The sequence below is a fragment of the Equus przewalskii genome, chromosome 29 (genome assembly GCF_037783145.1).
Source record: "Equus przewalskii isolate Varuska chromosome 29, EquPr2, whole genome shotgun sequence".
Classification (NCBI taxonomy): domain Eukaryota; kingdom Metazoa; phylum Chordata; class Mammalia; order Perissodactyla; family Equidae; genus Equus; species Equus przewalskii.
The window spans coordinates 6,094,669-6,106,770 of record NC_091859.1 but is presented as its reverse complement, the minus strand read 5'-3'; the positions used below and the strand labels follow the sequence as shown (position 1 = coordinate 6,106,770).

Here is a 12,102-nt window from a genome sequence, read left to right as displayed (position 1 = left end):
ACCACTACACCTCTAACTCTTTGTTTACAACGGCCCTCTCAACTTCCCCTTCCTCTCTACGAAAGAGTTTCTCCTCCCTCTGCTGTAAAGGACTTGCAGGAGGCTCACTATGGGTGCATCCCCTGAATCACAATTCTTTGCTGATCCCAAATAAACCCATTTTTGCTGGAGAAATAAATAGCTGTCTATTTGTTTAGGATCAACAGAGGGTAAAAGGGACAGTTATGATGGCTTCCAGAACTCTGGCTAGTGAAGATGAAGAGAGGGATACCATTCACGAGGTTAGGGAAAGCAGGTGAAGGATTGAGTTTGGGGAGATAGGGAATGCAGAAGATAATGAGTTCAGTTAGGAGGCGAAATTAACTTTTGTTTATTGTTTTTGTTTTGTTCTTATTTTAACCTACTATAAGAATTTATTCTCATGGAATCTCAAGTAATGTGTCTCAGAAATGGAAATTCTATTATTTAACCATCTTGAAAGTAGTAGTCACATCTGGAATCTCTACAAATTCTACATAATAGAAGGAAGGAGAAGGAAAATGGGGGTGGGGAGGAGGAGGAGAAGGAGGAGGAAACACCTGAAAAAGTCTTTGTTTTTTTTAAAATAAAAAAGCTAAATGCTTTCAAGAGTATTCCATGTGTAAAACTCATGAAGTCAAAGTATATTGAAAGAGTCATAGACTTTTAGAGCTGAAAGACACCTTAGAGATCGTGTAATCCAAGTTAGCACTTTTATAGATGAGGCAACAGGGTTAGAGAGGGGTTAAGAAACTTGGCGGAGTTCATGCAAGGGCACCCATCACAGATGGTCTTCCCAGCATGCTGTGCTGCTGCCTCTACTGACCATGCTCAGTACTGACTTAAGGCAAAGACGAGCACAGACCAAGAACTGAATGCAGCACATTTTTATTTGTGGCATTTCTTTCTAAAAACCAAGATTTCTAATTTTACTAGAAACATCATTCTGAATAATCTCTAATAACAGCATGAAAGATGCATATATACATGTAATTCATTTTCATGTATTTCATGTACAAAATCCACAGTAAAGACGTTATTTAGGTGTATTGGTATTCACTACAAGTTCATGAGGATTATCCATACTTTATAGATGAGGACGCCAAGGCATAGAGATGGTAGATGCCTTATCCGGGGTCACAGAGCTAATAACTTGTGGAGTCAGGACTTGAACACTGGTAATGTAGCTCCAGAGTCTATATTCTTGAATTTTAATAATACACTGTTTTTTTTCTCTCTAAATAACAGGGCTAATAAACCCTAATAATCATTATAATGATATGGAAAATATTTTCAGACATGTTGCCATTTAAGTCGAGACCCAAGTATTATCAAGATAAATCCATGAATAAAAATTTTAAATGTGTATATTTATAGAACTATTAAACTGTACACTCCATATTAACTTTATGATGATCTAGCTTGATAAATCACACTTACACAAAGTTTCCAAAACTTTGCTAAATAACAAAAAAGATTGCTTTAAAAACTACTTAACTTAGCCCAAGGAATCACTAGTAAGTGGAGGCTTTTGAATTCGAATCCATTAGACAATGAAAACATCATAAAGGAAGCAATGCCAATAAAATATGTTGATCTCTTCAATTTCATGCCTAAATTAACCTCTGGGCATCTAAGCAAGTACTGCTGGTCTTAAAGGACAGGCAGGACAGGTGAGCCATACGAACAAGAACTTCTCTGCTTCTCCTCAGTTGTCAATGGCGTTCATCAGCTCTTCAATCTCAAGACGTCATTGTCAAAGCCATGGGAGGGCAGAGGGAGTACTTTTTAACTAACTTAACGTAATGAATAGTTTTTAAACATCAAAGCTCTCCTTCTTGGATAGTTTTAAGTAATGAGGAACAATAGGTAAAGCTTGAGCAGAGGAATGGCATGACAGAACTGGGGATAATGAGTGTTGACAGACTGAAGGCCAAGACATCTTTTAGAAGAACAATGTGATACTCTAAGACCTTACTTCCATTGTTGGTGGGATTGGGAAAGAGAGACCCCCAAGCAGTCAGAAGTGAGAAAAACTGTTGATATGGGGATGAGAAAGAGGACAGAGTTAAAGATTCAGGGATTTCTTCCATATGATTCTTTCATCTGTAACCCCAATTCTCAACAACCTTCTAATACGAACTTTTTCAAGGGTCCACCTCCTATTTTGCCTCCATCTGAACTACTTCAAAATATTAAAAGAAATTATACTTGTTTGAACTACATAGCTGTTGACATGCTGCCCAAATGAACAAAAATATTTTATTTGGCCCACTTTACAACAAAATAGAATGACGTTTCAAAAACATTCTCTTTAAATTATCCTAGTGTTACAAAGACAAAAAAAGTCACTTCAGTTTTAACATATGAACAACATTAAAATGACATATGAAGAATATTAAAATACATGTATAATAGTCACCATTTGGAAATGATAGCAGGCAAAAGGGTGTATGATGAATATCCAAAAACGTAAAGCTTTAACTCAGAAAAAAAGAAACCCAAACAAAATAATATTAGTGTTCTCTTCTTTCACTATAATCAGAATTATCTTACTCTCTACTATCCTTCTTGAAAGGAAATAAGTAATACCACATAGCAGTTGGGAGCATAACAAAATAGATATTTTCAGTTATTTTTGAGAAATGACTTAAATCGGGCTTTTTTTTAAAAGGCACTGTTTGGCAAAAATTTCTACTGCAATGATTTTTACTGGAAAGATTTCATGTGCTCCCACAGTTTAGGTGAGAGAATTTGATCCTAAACAACAAGCCAAAATTCTTATAAATCTACACTCGTTAAATAAGATCACCCAGCTCCTGCTAAGTCTTAACTTATTTATGGTTTAATTTGACAAACATCTCCTCATCTCAGTATACATCCACTCTGTTACTAAGGGGTTTGTACCAACAGTAAAATGGGAAGAGAGATGACCACAGGTTTCTTGGGTTTCCAAAGTATGTCCTTTGCAAAATGCCCCTCATAAAAGTCATCTTGCAGCTACTCTAGCAGCCCATCTTTATTCCTTTCATCAGAAAGGCCATGGAGTAAGCAGCCCACACATACCCAGCACTCCAGGAACATGAACATCCTTACAAACCAGGTAGGAATTCTCATGAGACTTTGCGCTTCTACTCACACTCACATTTGTCCTGCTACCTGAAATGTCCTCTTGCTTGTTTCTCCATTGACCCTTCAAGGACTGGTTTAGTTTCTACCTTCTCCTTGAACCCATCCCCGATACAGCAGTGTGTTATCAGTGCTGGGATTTGTCTCCCGGAAGCTTACTGTTTTTCTAGTCCCATTACCCTCCCCTTTCTTTACCTCAGTGCCTTCTAGGAAGTCATCTAACATCCAAACCCTTTTCCAATTAGCATCCCAATCTCTGTTTAGGAGATCTCTCCCCATTGCACCTCATCTTAGGAAATAGTGCCTACCTCTCACTAAGGAAGCCAAGGGCTAATATCTTCATTACCCTGTTCAGGGCAGACAGAGGCCAGATGGAGAGAGTTCAGGTTAAGCTGAAGCTCTCTGAAGTTTTTACATGTTGAGCGAGTGATACCATGGTTAATATGGGGACAACTGGAGGTCAGAATGGAGGCATGAAGACCACGTGACCTTCACTGTGGCTCCTGCTGATCAGCCCTCTGCTGTGCCTATGGTTCCTATCCATTTTCCAAGTCTGAAACTCCAGCTTCCCACTAATTCACTGAACCTGCATTATCCTCATTAATTGCCACTTCACTTTCGTAAGTCAGCTTCTGTGGCTTGATACTAAAATCTTTGACTGATACATCCTCCATTGTCAACCACACTCAAATTGATCATTCCAATATATTGCTCCTCTAGCCATACAAGAGTCACAGAACACATAAGATACTAATTCAAGGAACTGCTTCAATGACCAAACTGATGGATTCCTGAGTTCTACTGATGACTCTTGCCTATACTTCTAACCTTGCCCTGCCCTTGGCAAATAACTTCTTGCTTTGGAGGATACGATATTAGTTATATTGTCCTTCTGAAGCCAGGTACCTGAGGGTTACTATAGATACTCAGTAAGAACATGATTGCCTTTTGACCTTGTTCCCAACAGACATAGATGAATCTTGTCAATTTGCTGTTTTCTTGCTTAACCTGAGAGGTGACTCAGGGGTCGCAAGGATTCGTGAGCTCATTTTGCAGAAGAAAGAAGGAGGTTCAGGGAGGTTGCAATCACCAGATGACCAGCCCCCAGCTGCTGTGGACATCCAGAAGTCAGAATGCCCAAGGGCTTCTCTGGAGTGAAAGATTAGCCCTTTGTTTCTCTGAAACTCCTCCTGACAAGCCCCTTAGCTCTACAAAACTCCCCCTGCTTTCTTCTCTTGCTAAGGCAGATTTGAGAGAACCCATCCTCCTGCCTTCTCCTTTTGGCCAATTCAAATAAAACCTTTCTCCATCTCCAAGCACTGATGGCTCAGTGATCAGTTTCACTGTTCATCGGGCACACGCACTTGAGATTAAGAGGTTCAGTATCACTTCTTTAGGTCTATTGTCCTGGTTCTGCATGACCTAAATTTTGATAAGTATATCTGCCCCATTACAAAAACTTTCAGTTCCTGACTTTAATCAGTATGTAGTCTGAACATCCAATCATGATGTGTATCTTAGTAAGTCTATCAGCGCCTCAATGTTCAGTTCCTGCTGTTATTCAGAAAGACAATCATTGTTTAATACAAGAGATGAAGAATCATCATTCCCTTCTTTCTAGACTAGTGAAGTGCCATAACACATTTCTTCTTGACCAGCTTTGAGCTGCAGGCTCCTAAAAAATTTCTACCAGCTTTATCACCTCAGGGAATTCATTCTAGGCCCAGTTCCACAGGGTTTCAATCTCCTTTAGTTTCCCCTTTACTTTCTGCTGCTTCTTTCAGGTTTCTCCCTTTCTTCATTGATAATTCCGTTGCACATTCTATATGACTTTGGTTTACATTTTTCTCTATGAGATCACTAGACTCCTTGCTCAGTTCAGTGTTCTAATCCATTTGGCAATAAGTAGGTCAAGCAGTCAATGTCTTATGTGGGAGAGAGGGAATGTTATATCCACATCCACAATTGAAGACAGTAGTTGTGTTGAGGTTAGTGGCATCACCATCCTCCTTTTTAGAATGATCACAGCTACAGCTCATAGACTGTTGTTATTGAGTGGCAGGTGGTAGCCTAAGCACGTTAGGTAAATAATCTTGTTTGATCCTCAGAATTTCCCTCTTAAATTGGCATTATTGCTCCTCATTTATTGATGAGGAAACTGATGCTCAGAGGCATTACGAACTATACAAATTCACACAGCTAGCTGATGGCAGAGTCAGGATGGAAATCCAAGTTACTGTGATCCTGAAGTCTGTTCTTTTAAGACACTACACTGCACTCACTATATTGTAACTCCAATCTGCCCCCTACAAACACACCCATGAAGAAGTCAACAACTCTTAACCTGGAAATTGAGCCCTCCATCACTGGCCTCTATTTGCCTTTCCAGAGTCATCTCTCCCTTTGTCCCTACCTCTCTCAGCCATGTGGAATCTGAACTCCAGGTAAATTAAAATGCATGTATTTACAAATAAGCCATATACTTAGATGGCCCAACTTTTATTAATGAGATTTCCTCTCACATAAAATATTCTCACTCTAGTAAACTCCACTTTCAGTACTATTCATTCCATATGACCTAGATCAAATGCACCCTTTTCCATGAAGATTGCCCCATTCTTTCAATTGGTAATAATTGTCCCCTGATTTTAATTGCCTTTTCACTCTATTTACTCTCTACACAATCTGCACCACTCCAACCCAACTAGATGCTGAGTTCGTTGGATGCTCATATGATGATCTTCTCTCCTCCATAAGACTTCTGTGCACTGCACTCTTCTGTGGTAGGTTCAATTGTTGGATTCACTTACTTCTGAACTTCTGCCTGCTCATATTCCCAGCACATCTCAAGGGAAGGGCATGTGGTTGTCACATGCTGGCAATCAGAGGCCACCAAATCTGCACTTGCTCTTCTTCCTCCACAATTGCGAGCTCCATGCGCTCCCTCCGGGGAGGTTCTCCTACCAGCCTAGAAAGGTCATGTGCTTACATTGTACAAGCACAAAGAAGGGAATTGGCTCCAACAGTCCTAGTAAGTAAAACATTGAACAGCAGCTGGGATCTATAGGCAAAATTGGAGTTAATAGGCACCTTTTACAATGGTATCCTTAATACTACAAACTGAAAAACAAATAATCATATATATATAGATAGAGTTGATGGCACAAATACATATAAAAAAGACTTTTAAAAAACTTGTGATGGGCTACCTAATGACATAATGAGAAAAACAACCGCTAAGGAACCACTTCTTCTCGTGCTCTCTCCCAACAGGACGTCAACTCCAGGGAGTCTGTAAGCATAGCCTGGGACACTGGGTCAGTATATGTTCCATTTTCAAACTAAGATGGAAAACATAACTTTTCAAATAAAAAGAGGGAAAAAAATTAAGGCACGTTCTTAAATGTGGAAAGCTCAACTAAGTAATAAATATTCTAGAATGATAGCAACATGTGGCTTGGTCCTTTTTCATCTGGATCCTACTTTAAGCTCCACTAGGATTTTCTTAGACCTTCCTATTGCAAGTGAGATGATCCCTTTGGACAAGGTACAGCTATGAAAGAAACAAGGATACGTAGAGGACAAAAACTATGTGGAAAAGTTTGATTGAATTGTTGTCTCTGTGCCTCTATGCTAAGTGAGCTACCAGCCTCAAGATAGGGAGTCTTTCAATTCTTTCTAGAACAAGTCACATCATAACTATGACTGGTCAAATTTATGAAGCTAAGCTTTAATTCATAAAGCAAGTTTTCATTTTAAATTTTATTTGAATCATAGCTTTTCCAGCTAATGTGATCATAATTATTATCTGGCCTAATGCATTTTTTATTATATTTTTAAGTAAACAAAGGCTAAAGAAAAAACCACAGTCCTCAAATGGCATCACTTGTGTAAAGTCCATGATACCAAACCTAGATTAATACCTGGCCTAATTGCAGTTTTGACCTCCCCCAACATGTATCAACCAGTCTGGAATTTTCTAGTCAGTACCAATGAGGCAATCTGTCACAGGGGCCCTCTCCAGCCCCTAGAAGAAGAGGCAATCTGCACGATAATCTGCCATTCCCTTCCTCCCGAAGAGATGTCCTGGCCCTAAATACTCATTTCTTTTCTTTTGCTAATAACTTCCTTGTCGCACTGTCCTTCCTTAGAGCATCTCTCTACTTACTAGATGGGATACTGCTCAATTCATGAATCATTGAATAAAGCCAATTAGATCTTCAACTTTACTTGGTTGAAATTTGTTTTTAACACAGAAGAGCTTCATCAAAAAGAAAAAAAAAACAAAAGAAGAAAGGAAAAGACAAATTTCACAGAGAATCACAACATGCTGCTCAGGTTAAAGTTGGCATAGGGAACCAGAGTTCTAGAACACGAAGATGCCACCTGCATTGCCAAACTGCTCCAGAAACAACTTGAAGGACCCCTAGGGATTTAAGGAAATTATTATTGGTGAAATTGCTTTAATTTTGCAAATGAAGGATATGGCACATAATTTATTAGGGTGGCCTTCTGGTGTCCACATGTTTATGTAAAGGCTCCCCTTGAGTGTGCATGGAACATGTGCCTTGCTTCTAACCAATAAACTATAGCAAAGATGATAAGATGTCACTCCTGTGATTATATTGTATTATACAAAACTTTCCTTGCCAGCCAACTTGCTCTTGTATCTCTCTCTCCTCTTTTTCATTTTGAAGAAGTAAAATGCCATGAATCCTACAGCAACAGAGAATTGAATATTGCCAAGAACCACGTAAGCTGAGGAAGCAGATGCTTCCCTAGTTGAACTTCTAGAAGAAAGCACAGACCTGGTCAACACATTGATTGCAGCAGATCCTAAGCAGACCTCTGACCCCCAGAAACTGTGAGATAGATAACTGCTCATTGTTTGAAGCCATTAAATATGTGGTAATTGTTACATAGTACAGAAAACTAACAAAGAAGAGAATAACCAACACCCAAAAATCATACCTAAGCCAGAGCCAAGGATTAAATCTACTTCTTATGATGAGTATTCTCTTCCTCTGAGCTGCCTCCGAGGAAAATGAATTGTGGCCTTAAGGATCCTGTCAGCTTGACTAAACTTTAGACAGGTTTCTTCCTGACTATTGGCCTCTGCTCTGTCTTCTCTTAGAGAATTTACTTAATCTGCAACTGTAAATTCTTTCTCTGCCTCATTTGAGATGTAAATATTTTTCCAGCCTGTGGCCCATTCCACTATTTAGGTTTGTCTTTCTGTAAATGTAACCATCAGGAAATATTGAGCCTCAATCACCCAGACTCTATGGGAGGGTAGGAGCCTAATTTAGATAAACTGCCCCTTAGCAAAAGCATTGACAACTTCCCCACTAATGTCCTCCAGGACATTTTCACTAGCTCATCCCAGTGCTTAAAAATTCTACTGCCTTTTGCTTCAGCAGAATTAAAACAATCTCTCTCCTCTATTGTATGGCCTTGACCTGTATTGCAATAGTCTTAAATAAAGTCTTCCTTGTCTCTAACCCCTTTCAGTGTTTGCCCAAATCCAGGAGGTACCATTGCTACTTTATTCACATTGAGCTCCATGGAGTTGTGCAACTTGGTAGCCTAGGTGTATATATTAGTTCTTAGCAACGAGCAGTTTAGAGTAGCTGAAATTTAAATTCTTCAGTAGTCCTAGGTGATCTGAGTATACACAAGCAATATAGAATTCAATTTCCAAATACATCCATTTTATTGGGATGGTTTGTTTTATACCTCTTGAGATATTATTTTAGTGTGGGTTTTACCCAACACCTGGGTAAAAGCCAAAATTTAATTCATACCCTCTGGGTGAGATTTTTCAGGCTAGTGACAAAATTTCAACCCAAAACCACAAATTTTAGTGGTTTCATGACATTTATCCAAAACCGACACTTGTAGCAGCGGAAACAAGTAATGTGACCAATTGCCACAAAAGCATCATTACAAAATAAAATTGAAGTATGGACTCCAATAATTTAGTCTCACATATACAGAGTGGCATAGGGTAGTACCTAAGAGACTTCTTTTTTTTAATTTACTTTCTCAAAGTCTATTAATGAAATGTGTGTTTTTATTAATAATGGAGAAAATTACAAATTCCAACACACACATTATATATCACAACTTAATTTAGTCATTTGAGACATTCAATCTCAATAATCACCAAACAAATTGATTCTGTCTTTCTTTGTCCCAAAGAGAATGAACAGTTGATGTTATATAATTTCATATACATTTGTTGGTAAGGATTGAAAACTCTTTTGCTAAAAGACAATTTTCTACTTTACTAATACATACAATTTTCTTTCTCCAGGAAACTTCTTCCTATAATTTTAAGGTAACTTTTTTCCAATTTTTAATGTAAAATAATACGTATTCATTATAACAATCTGGAAAATAAAGCAGTGTAACAAAAAAAATGATCTACAATTTTACCAAAGAAAATCACTAATATTTTTGGTGTAGTATCTTCTAGTCTTTTTCTTCTATGCATAGTTATTTTCCTTAAAGAAAAATGTAAGTTACAACCATACTGATCAAACTCTTACGTAGTCTGCTTTATTATCTTAACAGTATAACCAAACGTGTTTTTCCTAGATGTTTACTAATTCTTTTCAAAGATCTTCTTAAATGACTATGCAATATTTCACTGAATAAACGTATAAGGATTTACTTAATCATTGCTTTCATATTAAACATATGCTTAAGCATCAGAATATGGTAAGCGGGATTTGAACTACTGGGCTGGATGGATAAGGAAAAGAATCTTCACATTCATTCATATTAATCCCTGTCTGAATACTTTAAAGCTCTCTGCTCTTGTTTAGACTTGTTCAGAAGCCATATTTATTAGTGGTAAAAGCACAGAGCATGGCTTTAGTGGGCTTAGTGATTGATGATTTTGAGGCATAGGGTCAGAGAAGTGCAGTACCTTCATAAGGAGGTCACCATCAACCTTCTACTGAACAAGTGGTTGAGTGGATAAATGAGCTCTCCAAAATCAATAATTAGAGTTTACCCCCATAACTCACAGAAATTCAATAAAAAATTTATATGCTAATGCCTTTGTGTGTTTTCCCATAGAGGGATCATAGTTTTCAACAGATTCTCAACAGGTATGTGACCTACTAAAATGTATTTAGCTATTAAATACAGAAAGAGTTCAATACATATCCAAAGAACTTAATACAGATCTTCCTCAACTTATGATGAGGTAACATCCAATTAACCCAACATAAGTTGAAAATATCCTACGTTGAAAATGCATTTAATACACCTAACCAACTGAACATCATAGCTTAGCCTAGCCTACCTTAAATGTGCTTGGAACACTTACATCAGCCTACAGTTGGGCAAAATCATTTAACACAAAGCCTACTTCATAATAAGGTGTTGAATATCTCATGTAATTTATTAATATTGTACTGAAAATGAAAAGCAGAATGGTTATCTGGGCACAGAATCAGTTGTTTACTTTCCTGATCATGTGGCTGACCGGGTGCTGCGGCTTGCTGCCACTGCCTAGCATCACAACAGGGTATCCTACTGGATATGGCTAGCCCAGGAAAAGATCAAAATTCAAAGTACAGTTTCTACTGAATGGGTATCGCTTTTGCACCATCATAAAGTTGAAAACTTGTAAGTCAAACCATTGTAAGTTGGGGACAGTCTATAATTTGTTACATGATACATATCCATCCTATTATCTTATCTTCCTTTTCTGTGAGATTAGAGCTGCTTATTTTTGTTTACATGTTTATAAAAGGTCAAAAAGCCAGAATTTACCCCATCGGCTCTCAATCTTGTTTTCCTTGGTCAGACACATGTGGCAGATGAAATTCACATGTAGGGCTTCTGTAAATTGTCCAGCAGGTGGTGCATTCCCCAATAATTCCTGACCTGAGAGATAGATGGGGACTACCAACCTTGCCATACTCTAAGGACAAAAGTAGGAGTCCTGACTTGGGCTGTATCTTCCGGGAGGAAATGATGTCTGTTTTTAATTCATGCAAAGATACCACATGGGCTGGGGCAGTCATGTATACATATAAAGGACAAACTTTTTTCTTTTTTTAAAGATTGGCATCGGAACTAACAATTGTTGAAATCTTTTAAAAAAATTTTTCTGCTTTTTCTCCTCAAATCCCCCCAGTACATAGTCGTATATTTTAGTTGTGGGTCCTTCTAGCTGTGGCATGTGGGATGCCGCCTCAGCGTGGCCTGACGAGTGGTGCCAGGTCCATGCCCAGGATCCGAACCAGCAAAACCCTGAGCTGCCAAGCTGATCGCAGGAACTTAACCACTTGGCCAAGGGGCTGGCTCCGGGACAAACTTTTTATATGCTAATCCCAGCATTAGTTGTAACTTTCTATCTTTTTTTCACACTTAAGAAAGTCAATAAGTGTTTTGTTTAAGATCTCATTATAAGGACCATATAGTCCTTGTCAATTCTTGTCAAAATGTAAACACTTTGTTATTATTATTTAATTATGTCTGGTAACAGAAATATTGGCACTTGTGACCTATCTCGTAATGCACTCGTGTGCAATACTATTGTGAAAAGAAAATTCCCAACCAATATAAATTTTAGAAGTTGTTTATTCATTATTTTTAATCTCACCTGTTCCCAAAAGTACCAAGGTGGTCTATATGGTTATATACAATAAAACAAGATATAAATTTTAAAATAAATGAATGAGGAAATGGATCAGAGGGAAAATGAGAATAAGAAAGATAAGACAAAGTCAGAGTGAAGCTGATAGACAAGTATATATTGCAAGATGAGACCCATTGGCTAGAGCTTGGTCATGAAGTTAGCTTAACTTTTGCAAGAGACAGCTCAAAGAGACAAATAGAGAGACGCTTTTAAATGGAATATCCATGTCTAAAGCCACCACCTCCAGGTATAGAACAGAGGTAGTTTTCAAATCTACTTATTTTATTCATAAGACA

At 38.0% G+C, this 12,102-nt stretch overlaps 1 protein-coding gene across 9 annotated transcripts in view; it reads right to left on the bottom strand.

The window, feature by feature from the left end:
- NAV3 (neuron navigator 3) overlaps nucleotides 1-12,102 on the bottom strand; it is a 791,518-nt gene that overhangs the window by 395,084 nt on the left and 384,332 nt on the right. The gene's annotated exons all lie outside the window — the stretch shown is intronic.